Here is a 10,221-nt window from a genome sequence, read left to right on the forward strand (position 1 = left end):
TGCATGAGGGGTGGCTGTATCATCAAGTGGAAATGTTCACTGATGATGTTTGTTTTGAGGTTAAATAAGAGACGAAGGGCCCATCCCAAGGCATCAACTTCTCCCCACTGCTCTGTGCCATGAGGGGGATTTTTCTAGAAGCAAAAAATAACAAATTATGTTTAAAAGCTTCATCACTTAACCAGAAATTCATTATATTTAACAAAAAGGTGCTTTATACCATGGAAGTCCCCACACCAGCACTACCTGAAGAATGGTCTGAGGGCTCATGTCAGTCTGCAAACTGTCCACAATGAGATAAGAAGGGAAATTGAGAGTAAATGGTTAGATGCATTTTGGACAATTAACATTGTCATGAAGTCCAAGCACATGACCAAGCATGTGGGTCCGCTCAAGTGTCATGGAACACTTGGGTGGAGTTGCAGGTGGCATGAGCCACTAACTAATGATCACCTTACAACAAGTGATGCTTTAAGGTTTGTTTGGCAATCTTTAGTTAAGGAAACCTCCATGAAGAAGGTGACACCAGAGGTCAGGTGCTGGATAGGCAGCTCATTATAGAGTCACACTGGTGCAGAAGGCCGAGCTGGCTGAATTAAGGTGAAAGTACAGAGTGTCCAGAAGGGCTCCTCCTATTCTGTGCTGGACACCAGGCAAAGGAGGCACCTGGCTGTGGTCCCCTGACAAGTGTCCAACAGACAGTCTGTAATGACTTGGATTTGAACTTGAGCAGAGAGGGAAGCTCCCAGAAAACTTGTTCTAGAATGTTCTTCAGGTTTCCTAGGAGATGGGGGCACAACACAAACAGCACATCCACACACAAAGAAAGAAGCCAGGAGGAGGCATCTCCTGCTCCACCTCAGTCCCTCGGCCCCTCCTAGAGCTGAGATGTTGTCAAAGCCCTGTCTTCTGACTGAATAAGTCTCCAGCAGAATCCAGGCTGGGCCACACTTATAAAAGAAGGACAGAACGCTCCTGTGTCTCTCTCTGAGAGGTTTCTCTCTACTTTGGGGAAGAAGGACTTCAACTTACAAGTGATGAGCTAGGAAGATGGGTTTCCAGTGAACACTAGACGCTGCAGTTTACAGAACCAAATGGTTATTCTCTTCCTGACTGGAAAACAAGTGTGGAGTTGGAGCTTGAATAAGACAAACTTTGGCCTCAATTGGAACCTCTGCAGTATACATTTTTTTTTTCATCCATTCACTCAAATGCTATTTTCTGAGATGATTGTGGTCCAGGCACTGTGCTGCGCACCAGAGATGCTGAAATGAGAGCTGAAAGGGACTGACATCAGGCTTCCTCATTCTAGTGGGAAGTGATAAATCAAGTCAAAGAGCAAAGATGTGGAATCATTTGCACTTGGACACCTAGTGACATTTCAAAGTCAACTGTGCATACATCAACTCATGGATTTCTCCTGAAACTTTATCCACCTAATACCTTCCCCAACTCTACTGATGGCAACTCCATCCTTCCAGCTGCTTAGGTCAAAAGCCCTGGGACGATCTTTGACTCCTCTCAACTTTCCATCTAATCCTCAGCAAACCTCTTTGTCAGATTCGCTTCAAAAATTAACCCTCTCTTCACCTCTTTCTCCACCACCACCTGGGATGGAGCCACCAACTATCCATCTCCTGGATGATTGTGCTAGCCCCACAATTGATATGACTGCCTCTACTCTAGAGTTTATATGCATCATCATAGCAATGTGCTGGGGTCTTTGTTTCTAAACAGGCCTCAGGACCATGGTTTATCATCACGGTTTCCTTCCTTCACTGCATTTGTGACCCTGGAAAGCCCATCTAATAGGCCTGGCCACATATGGTTTGGATCTTGCTAAAATGAAAATTTTCATTACTCTCACAGAGAATTCCGACCAATGGAGGACAAAGTTGAACTAGGTGCTGGAGGAATGTCATCACAATTATCAACCAGTAGGAAGGACTGTCTCTTTTTCAACAGAGGGAATATGGGGAATTGCTTAAGAAGGGGATGGAAGATTGAAAAAGCAAAAGGGAACGTTGGGAAAACATAGTGCTGATAACCACAGGAATCAGAGCCCCCACTTCTGTAAGACTTGGGGAGCAAAGGAAACAGGTTAGAATAAAATAAACTGAGAAGGCCGTAGCAGGGGGTCCTGAGCAGGGGAACCCAGAGCTCTGAGGGGAGGGTGCGTCTCCACTTCCCTCCCTGAGCAGGAGGAAGGAGTGTTGTGCTGAGGCAGGTCTAGGATGAGGGAGAGCGATGCTGTTGCCAGGGTGGAGAAGCACTGCTGAGGGAGACAGCTCACAGGCAGGAAGAAACAGGTCTCCTGCTTCTCCTCCTGCCCTCAGGGGTCTCCCTATCTGCAGCACCTGACACAGAAGCCTCAGCAGGGTATATAATGGCGAATTCAGAGCTAAGAGACAGTAACTTAATCATTAGATTTTCCCCTGATTTTTTGTTTGTCTAAACAATGCCACATATTTCCTTTGCTCCCCCAGTCCTACAGAATTGAGGGCTCTGATTCCCGTGGTTATCAGTACCATTGCTTTTTCAATTTTCTCTTTTGCTTTTTCAATCTTCCATCCCCTACTTAAACAATTCCACAGTTAACACTACAATGCAACCACAGATTCTAGTTCATCAAGTCAGGGTCAAGAAGGACAAGATGTGGCCTGGACATCTCCTATAGATCCTGGACTTCTGTTTGAAGAAAACCATGCATTTATGTTTCTTTGCATGAGGGGTGGCTGTATCATCAAGTGGAAATGTTCACTGATGATGTTTGTTTTGAGGTTAAATAAGAGACGAAGGGCCCATCCCAAGGCATCAACTTCTCCCCACTGCTCTGTGCCATGAGGGGGATTTTTCTAGAAGCAAAAAATAACAAATTATGTTTAAAAGCTTCATCACTTAACCAGAAATTCATTATATTTAACAAAAAGGTGCTTTATACCATGGAAGTCCCCACACCAGCACTACCTGAAGAATGGTCTGAGGGCTCATGTCAGTCTGCAAACTGTCCACAATGAGATAAGAAGGGAAATTGAGAGTAAATGGTTAGATGCATTTTGGACAATTAACATTGTCATGAAGTCCAAGCACATGACCAAGCATGTGGGTCCGCTCAAGTGTCATGGAACACTTGGGTGGAGTTGCAGGTGGCATGAGCCACTAACTAATGATCACCTTACAACAAGTGATGCTTTAAGGTTTGTTTGGCAATCTTTAGTTAAGGAAACCTCCATGAAGAAGGTGACACCAGAGGTCAGGTGCTGGATAGGCAGCTCATTATAGAGTCACACTGGTGCAGAAGGCCGAGCTGGCTGAATTAAGGTGAAAGTACAGAGTGTCCAGAAGGGCTCCTCCTATTCTGTGCTGGACACCAGGCAAAGGAGGCACCTGGCTGTGGTCCCCTGACAAGTGTCCAACAGACAGTCTGTAATGACTTGGATTTGAACTTGAGCAGAGAGGGAAGCTCCCAGAAAACTTGTTCTAGAATGTTCCTCAGGTTTCCTAGGAGATGGGGGCACAACACAAACAGCACATCCACACACAAAGAAAGAAGCCAGGAGGAGGCATCTCCTGCTCCACCTCAGTCCCTCGGCCCCTCCTAGAGCTGAGATGTTGTCAAAGCCCTGTCTTCTGACTGAATAAGTCTCCAGCAGAATCCAGGCTGGGCCACACTTATAAAAGAAGGACAGAACGCTCCTGTGTCTCTCTCTGAGAGGTTTCTCTCTACTTTGGGGAAGAAGGACTTCAACTTACAAGTGATGAGCTAGGAAGATGGGTTTCCAGTGAACACTAGACGCTGCAGTTTACAGAACCAAATGGTTATTCTCTTCCTGACTGGAAAACAAGTGTGGAGTTGGAGCTTGAATAAGACAAACTTTGGCCTCAATTGGAACCTCTGCGGTATACATTTTTTTTTTCATCCATTCACTCAAATGCTATTTTCTGAGATGATTGTGGTCCAGGCACTGTGCTGCGCACCAGAGATGCTGAAATGAGAGCTGAAAGGGACTGACATCAGGCTTCCTCATTCTAGTGGGAAGTGATAAATCAAGTCAAAGAGCAAAGATGTGGAATCATTTGCACTTGGACACCTAGTGACATTTCAAAGTCAACTGTGCATACATCAACTCATGGATTTCTCCTGAAACTTTATCCACCTAATACCTTCCCCAACTCTACTGATGGCAACTCCATCCTTCCAGCTGCTTAGGTCAAAAGCCCTGGGACGATCTTTGACTCCTCTCAACTTTCCATCTAATCCTCAGCAAACCTCTTTGTCAGATTCGCTTCAAAAATTAACCCTCTCTTCACCTCTTTCTCCACCACCACCTGGGATGGAGCCACCAACTATCCATCTCCTGGATGATTGTGCTAGCCCCACAATTGATATGACTGCCTCTACTCTAGAGTTTATATGCATCATCATAGCAATGTGCTGGGGTCTTTGTTTCTAAACAGGCCTCAGGACCATGGTTTATCATCACGGTTTCCTTCCTTCACTGCATTTGTGACCCTGGAAAGCCCATCTAATAGGCCTGGCCACATATGGTTTGGATCTTGCTAAAATGAAAATTTTCATTACTCTCACAAAGAATTCCGACCAATGGAGGACAAAGTTGAACTAGGTGCTGGAGGAATGTCATCACAATTATCAACCAGTAGGAAGGACTGTCTCTTTTTCAACAGAGGGAATATGGGGAATTGCTTAAGAAGGGGATGGAAGATTGAAAAAGCAAAAGGGAACGTTGGGAAAACATAGTGCTGATAACCACAGGAATCAGAGCCCCCACTTCTGTAAGACTTGGGGAGCAAAGGAAACAGGTTAGAATAAAATAAACTGAGAAGGCCGTAGCAGGGGGTCCTGAGCAGGGGAACCCAGAGCTCTGAGGGGAGGGTGCGTCTCCACTTCCCTCCCTGAGCAGGAGGAAGGAGTGTTGTGCTGAGGCAGGTCTAGGATGAGGGAGAGCGATGCTGTTGCCAGGGTGGAGAAGCACTGCTGAGGGAGACAGCTCACAGGCAGGAAGAAACAGGTCTCCTGCTTCTCCTCCTGCCCTCAGGGGTCTCCCTATCTGCAGCACCTGACACAGAAGCCTCAGCAGGGTATATAATGGCGAATTCAGAGCTAAGAGACAGTAACTTAATCATTAGATTTTCCCCTGATTTTTTGTTTGTCTAAACAATGCCACATATTTCCTTTGCTCCCCCAGTCCTACAGAATTGAGGGCTCTGATTCCCGTGGTTATCAGTACCATTGCTTTTTCAATTTTCTCTTTTGCTTTTTCAATCTTCCATCCCCTACTTAAACAATTCCACAGTTAACACTACAATGCAACCACAGATTCTAGTTCATCAAGTCAGGGTCAAGAAGGACAAGATGTGGCCTGGACATCTCCTATAGATCCTGGACTTCTGTTTGAAGAAAACCATGCATTTATGTTTCTTTGCATGAGGGGTGGCTGTATCATCAAGGGAAATGTTCACTGATGATGTTTGTTTTGAGGTTAAGTAAGAGAAGAAGGGCCCATCCCAAGGCATCAACTTCTCCCCACTGATCTGTGCCATGAGGGGGATTTTTCTAGAAGGAAAAATAACAAATTATTTTAAAAGCTTCAACACTTAACCAGAAATTCATTAAATTTAACAAAAAGGTGCTTTATACCATAGAAGTCCCCACACCAGCACTACCTGAAGAATGGTCTGAGGGCCCACATCAGTCTGCAAACTGTCCACAATGAGATAAGAAGGGAAATTGAGAGTAAATGGTCAGATGCATTTTGGACAATTAACATTGTCATGAAGTCCAAGCACATGACCAAGCATGTGGGTCCGCTCAAGTGTCATGGAACACTTGGGTTGAGTTGCAGGTGGCATGAGCCACTAACTAATGATCACATTACCACAAGTGATGCTTTAAGGTTTGTTTGGCAATCTTTAGCCAAAAATGCCTAAAAATCTGAGCAACTGTAAGTGTATATTTATTTTTCTAATTTGTTTCTTTTACCATGAAGTTAATTCTCATCAAGTCTTTCAAAATTTAAAGCTTTACATTAATATCTAACTTGGAGGCATAAAAATTTGCATTGTGTAGCCTTCAGCCTGAATTATAGATTGGAAAACAAACCTCACTGGAAATTTTTTGTCAAGAAATTAGATATATCAGCTTCAATCTGGAGTGTTAGTAAAAGAGAGCTGAGAAGCTTATACATTATCCCTTGTAAATGGGACAGTTATCAACCTGAGCTAGCTGAAAAAAAAATTAAAAGAATCGTACTCATTTATTATATTATAAACCTTAATACTGATAAAACAGTATTCATTCAAATGCGGGTCTCAGTGTTTAGTACAGAAAATCACCACTTACCTATCTTTTTACTATTTGGTTAGTTATAGCTGCCGAACTATGAAAGTTGAATTTAACAACGAGTCTCCATGCTAAATGCCCTAGGCACATTTTCAATGAATAATGGGTACTGTCTTCATAATGCTTTTAGTTTTCCCTATGTTTGTTCCTATATTTTAAAATGCAATTTAATGTCTGTTGAATCCAATAAAATTTGATATTATATTTTAGTTTCCTTTGCTTTTATTTTTTCTCATAATTTGGTGTTATGGTATTTTATAAAAATATTGACTCATGATGAATTGATAAAAATGCAAAATATGACCAACCAGTTATCACTGAGAGTTGAGAAGTACCACTCATATATGTCTGTAAAGCCCCCGAGGCTTGGCTGGCTGTTGTCATCTGGCTGAGCCTTCCCTCTTCATCCCTGGGACAATTATGGTGGGTGGGGATTCCATCCTTGAGAGCACAGCCACTGACAGAGACCAGGGGCTAGACCACAGCTGATGGGCTGAGGGGCCTACTTACCTGGTTCCTGAGCCCTGCAACTTTACCTGCTTTGGCTGGTCGGTTCCAGTTTCTGCAGAACACCAGAACAGCTGAGAATACAGTACAGTTGCTTTTTCTGGGGCCTGAGGGTGGCAGGAGACACCACTGTTGGGGGTCAGGCACCCAGGAGAGGCAGGGGTTGGATATGGCTACAGCTATTCAAGGCCTTAGTGTCACAGGTAATAGAGGCCCCGAGGAGGACTGTGGGCTTATATATTTTGGGATGTGGAAGAACAACACCTCTCTTTTCTGTTCTTTCTCTTCTAAAAAGAGGTCCCTAAACCTTTGGCTGGAGTTCAGAAATCTCCTCTTCCAATGGCTTCCCTGGAAACTCATGGAAACCTTGGTGGATTCTGCCTTGCCTTTCATGTTCCAGGTTCCTCTCTTGCTTCCTTTTCCTGGATTTGTCTCATCTGCTATGCGTTGCTGAGCTGCTGGTCCCCAAGTTGCTGATCTAAGCTACAGGTCCAGATTTCCCTCACTGGTTTAAGTTCTTCGGGGCTTCAGAGCAAGATTAGCCTAGCATGGTGTATACTAGATACTATTCAACAAACATTTTAGTCCTGGATTTAATCACTGTGCTGGGCTTTATGGGGCTTGGAAAATACAGGCTAAATGTTAAGGCGAGGGCTGGGGCTGTAGTTCCGTGGTCGAGTGCCTGCCTAGCATGCATGAGGCACTGGGTTCCATCCTCAGCATCACATAAAAATAAATAAAATAAAGGCATTCTATCCATCTACAACTACAAAAAAATTTAAATCTTAAGGAGGAAAAGGGTCATAATGCCTGTAACTTATTTGCAAATGTTTGGGGTGGGGGTATAAAAGGAAGATGCATTAATTAGGTGGGCTAATTTCAAAAGGTGGGAAATACTCTAATAACACAGAGCATTTTGTAAACTATTTTTTAAGATGCTTTCCTTTGATCCTGGTATGGCAGGAGGGTGTGCAAGGGGTTTCCTCTCAATCTGTGATGTTTCTTCTCTTCCATCCACACCCGTGGGTAAGTGTTCTTCTTGGCCAGACATGCCTCCCTGCACTTCACCTGGAGGACATCAACCAGGCCTCCCAACTTCCTGCCCCCAAAGCAGAGGGACTCATTCAAATGTGCCCATGACCAGTTCAACTGCCCATGCACAGGGAGGCCCTCTCTGGATCCCCAGAGGAGCATGGAACTGAGATATGACTGAGTGGGAAGAGTGGGAAGAACCCTGAATCGGGTGGGAAGACCTGCAACCTAGGGAGTCCTTGCCGGTCTGGCATTGCCCACCTACCCCCAGGCAACTGTAGCCTCCAGAAACCACTGACGCTCTAGAAAGGATCCGGAATGTGAGGGGCCGAGTCTCCTCCATTGGCATTTCCTCCCACCGTGCACCCATGACAAACTGTTTCCTGGCAGGTGGTGGTGTAGAGGGGTTGGGAGGTTCAGCTCCTGCCCTGGATCTCTTCTTAGGAAAGCAAACCCCACATACCTGATCTTGTGCTTCCATCATTAGAGCCAATTCCTTCAAGTTTTCTGCTGTCTCCAAGTGCCCTCTACTGGCTACAGGAAATTCTACCACGCGGCCTGCTCAGTGGTTTCATTAATGAGGTTCTAGGCATAACGTTAGTTAGAAGAGATCGAAATAAAAACACAAGACTCAATTACCTTATTTCTATTGCTAGGTCCGAGATGGCTCCCCTCTCTGGTTCGCTCCTCTAAACTGCCCAGCAGGACAGCAGGAATTACTCAGGGCTAGCAGGAGAGAGAGAGAGAGAGAGAGAGAGAGAGAGAGAGCATGCTGGGGACTAGCCTTTTATTAGGGAACAAGAGATTCAGGGGAGAATTCCATCCAATGAAGGTTGAGGGGGGGCTGCACTCCAAGGTCAGGGTCAGTGATTGGGTCCCCGGGGTCAGTGGTCAGGCACACGGATGGGCTCTCTCATCAGGAAAGGGTCGGGAAAAACTTCGACTTTTGCCAAAGTGCCTCAGACCCTTAACGGGAGGCACCCGATCACGTGTGAGAATGGCTCCCCACAGTTTATGTGAAATGTTCAGAAAATGCAAAACAATGGGAAGCAGATCATTGGTTGCTTGGCTTGGAGTATGAAAGACTGTATGCCATGAGGGAACTTTTTCAAGTGGCAGAAATGTAGTTTGTGGACATGGCTATGCAACTCTAAATGACTAAAGATTGAATTGTACACTTGAGTGAATTTTGCCAAGCATGGTCATACACACCCAGACACTTGGGAAGCTGAGGTAGGAGGACTGCAAATTCATGACCATCATGAGCCAACTTATCAAGACCCTATCTCAAAATAAAAATTGTGCTGGGGATGAAGCTCAATGTTAGAAAACCCCTAGGTTCATCCAAAGTACCAACAAACACATACATTTAAAAAATTTTTTTTAAAGAATTGGGGCTATAACTCAGTTGAAGAGCACTTGCCTAGACTGTAAGAAGCCCTGGGTTCAATCACTAATACTGCCAAAAAGAAAAGAAATAAGTGAATTTTACAGTTTTTGAGTTATACCTCTTAATAAAGCTGTAGAAAGAAGTTTAAATTTAATGTATGTTTGAAGTCTCAAGGAATAGTAGTAAATCCCTAAGGGCCGGGTATGTAAAAGGAATTTAAAAGGTAGCAACTGCCTTGGAGGGAGAAGGTAGAGTACTGACATTGGTAGTGAAGAGGCTTGGGTCTTATCACCTGTGTTAGCTAGGGCTGCCATAACAAATGACAGACTGGGTGACTTAAAGCAACAGTTTATTTTCTCACAGTTCTGGGGCCAGAAGTCCAAAATCAAGGTGTGTTGGCCCGGAAGAGCATATGCCCCATGCCATTCTCTCAGTTCCTGGTGTTGCCAACAATCCTTTGTATTCCTTTGCTTGTAGAAGTGTCACTCCATTCACAGTATCACATATATCATGGGGTTCTCCCTACTGCTCCCCGCCTTTTATCAAACCCAAGACCTTATGCATGCTAGATAATCACCCTACCACCAAGCTGCACACGCCCCTGCACCGCTTTTCTTATGAGGACCCAGTCATATTGGATTAGATTACTGCGATTACACGTGCAATTACCCTATTTCCAAATAAAGTCACGCTTACAGCTACCAGCAGTTAAGACCTTAACCTATCTTTTTAGGGGACACAATTTAACCCGTAACATCACTCATAGCAAGGAAAGAAGACAAGGTAGTCCTCAGGACATGGAGTTAGGATTGAGAACCCAAGGAGTACAGGGATCTGGTCTTACGCATCCAGGTTACTATGATGCTTGGAACAGGAAGGGCCTGGCCCAGATTATGTGCTCATTTGTTTGAACAGAAGAAAAGACAGGCAC

The sequence above is a fragment of the Urocitellus parryii genome, chromosome 3 (genome assembly GCF_045843805.1).
Source record: "Urocitellus parryii isolate mUroPar1 chromosome 3, mUroPar1.hap1, whole genome shotgun sequence".
Taxonomy (NCBI): domain Eukaryota; kingdom Metazoa; phylum Chordata; class Mammalia; order Rodentia; family Sciuridae; genus Urocitellus; species Urocitellus parryii.